The sequence below is a fragment of the Lathyrus oleraceus genome, chromosome 6 (assembly GCF_024323335.1).
Source record: "Lathyrus oleraceus cultivar Zhongwan6 chromosome 6, CAAS_Psat_ZW6_1.0, whole genome shotgun sequence".
Lineage (NCBI taxonomy): Eukaryota > Viridiplantae > Streptophyta > Magnoliopsida > Fabales > Fabaceae > Lathyrus > Lathyrus oleraceus.
The window spans coordinates 505,864,704-505,867,110 of record NC_066584.1 but is presented as its reverse complement, the minus strand read 5'-3'; the positions used below and the strand labels follow the sequence as shown (position 1 = coordinate 505,867,110).

Here is a 2,407-nt window from a genome sequence, read left to right as displayed (position 1 = left end):
CCTCCAGTTCCTGAATTAGAGCGTTTCTTATACGTGAGACGCCAAATACACGAATATCAACAAAAGTACGATATTCCCGATATCTTCTCTCCTCCTAAACGAGAAGAAAAACCAAACATGGCTGAAGAAGGATCACAGAATCGTCCTCTTAAATTCTACGATACCCCGTCCCAACAAGAACCTCACAACAGCATTGCTGCTTTCCAACAACATCAATTTGCTGGAAATCCTACGGACGATCCTAATGAACACCTGACCAAGTTTGTGCAGTACGCAGATACTGTAAAGGCGAATGGTGTATCTCAAGATGCGATAAGATTGCGCCTCTTTCCTTTCTCACTAAGAGACAGAGCTTGGGCTTGGTTGCAATCCTTGCCATCCAACTCTGTTACGACATGGGAAGAACTGAAGAACGTTTTCTTATCCCGATATTTTCCGCCGAGCAAAACTGCTATGCTGAGAGCTCAAATCAACGGATTCAGGTAAAAAGATGTGGAATCTCTCTACGAAGCGTGGGAGAGATACAAGGACATGATGAGGATATGTCCACATCACGGTCTCGAAGACTGGGTGATCATTCACACATTTTACAATGGGCTTCTGTATAACACAAGACTTACAGTAGACGCTGCCGCGGGCGGTGCACTTATGGATAAGCCATACACCGAAGCCTATCAACTCATTGAAAGCATGGCCCAAAACCATTGCCAATGGGGAGGTGAACGAACTCCAGTGGAAAAGTCCCAAATGAAGGGTGGAATGTACGAAATCATTAGCCTTATCCATGTTCATGCAAAGGTAGATGCCCTTGTTAAAAAGTTAGATAACTTGACCATACCACCCGCAACTACCGTGGCTGTTGTAACTCCAAACTGCGAGTTATGTGGAAACCCTGGACACACTGCACAAGAATGTCAAATACTAGCAGGAGTCCCAACCGATCAAGTGAATTATACACAAGGAAATCCCTATTCGAATACCTACAACCCAGGGTGGATAAACCATCCTAATTTCTCGTATAAGAATAACAATGCCCTGTATGCACCTGGCCAAGCACCAGCCATTCCGCCTGGATATCAAAAGCCAGCTAATAATGCTCCTAACATGCCTAGGAAGTCAAATCTCGAATTAATGATGGAAAGCTTCATAGCTACCCAAGCTCAAACAAACAAAGACTTCTTGAACCAAAACATACATACTAGCGAGCAACTTAAACAACTAGCGAACAAAGTAGACGCCTTAGCCACCCACAATAAAATGCTTGAAACACAGATTTTACAAGTGGCTCAACATCAAGCATCCACAGCCGCTCCAGCTAGAACATTTCCTGGACAGCCGCAACCTAATCCAAAAGGACATGCAAATGTCGTTATACTGAGGAGTGGAAAAGAAGTCGACGGACCCGTAGATCCAAGACTCCAAAACCCTTCCATGTACCAAAAACCAGATAAAACCTCAACTGAGCAGGTGAACGAACCAAAGGAAACAGAAGATAATACCCAAGAGGCCGAAGAGAAAGAGAAACCTTACGTGCCTTCACCTCCTTATAAACCACCCATTCCGTATCCTCAAAGACTCAAAAGTTCTAAAACTGCGAGTCAATTTAGGAAATTTGTTGAACTTCTAAAGCAACTAAACATTACGATACCCTTTACAGAAGCCATCACACAAATGCCCTCATATGCCAAATTTGTTAAGGAAATCCTGTCCAATAAGAAAAAGATTGAGGATGACGAAACAGTTACACTTACTGCCGAGTGTAGCGCCATAATCCAGAATAACATGCCTCCCAAACTAAAAGACCCAAGTAGTTTCTCCATTAGTGTAATGCCCTTAACCATATGTAGAAGGCTCAATATGGGAGAATTAAGACCAACCAAGATGTCTGTTCAATTAGCTGACCGCTCAATCAAATATCCTGTCGGTATACTAGAGAATGGCCCCGTACGTGTAAGACAATTTTACATTCCTACAGACTTCATAATCATGGACATCAAAGAAGATGCTAGTACACCTATCATTTTAGGAAGGCCATTCTTGGCTACCGCCGGAGCCATCATAGACGTAAAGAGAGGTAAGATGACATTCGAAGTTGGAGAGGAAAAGGTTGAATTCATCTTAACCCAATTCTTACAAGCGTCAGCTATAGACAATACCTGTTATCTACTCGATGTCATAGACGAGTGCGTGAGAGAGATGGAGATGGAAGAAACCACATACTATGAAATAATGAAAATCCAAATCCCTTTAATCTTCGAAGACGATAATTGGCATGAACCATACCATAACGAAAGTCTAAGAGAATGCTTAACACTTACACCCAACCACATGCCATGCCCAAAGAAACCTGACTTGGAACTAAAAGCACTACCAAAGAACCTAAGATACGAATTCCTAGACACTGAAC

General features: G+C 42.7%; 1 non-coding gene across 1 annotated transcript; it reads right to left on the bottom strand.

Moving 5' to 3' along the window:
• Positions 1-453: 453 nt before the first annotated feature.
• Positions 454-560, bottom strand: LOC127098809 (small nucleolar RNA R71). Its single transcript, XR_007793504.1, has one exon. It is a non-coding gene; the product is annotated as a small nucleolar RNA R71 (small nucleolar RNA).
• Between the last annotated feature and the right edge of the window lie 1,847 nt (positions 561-2,407).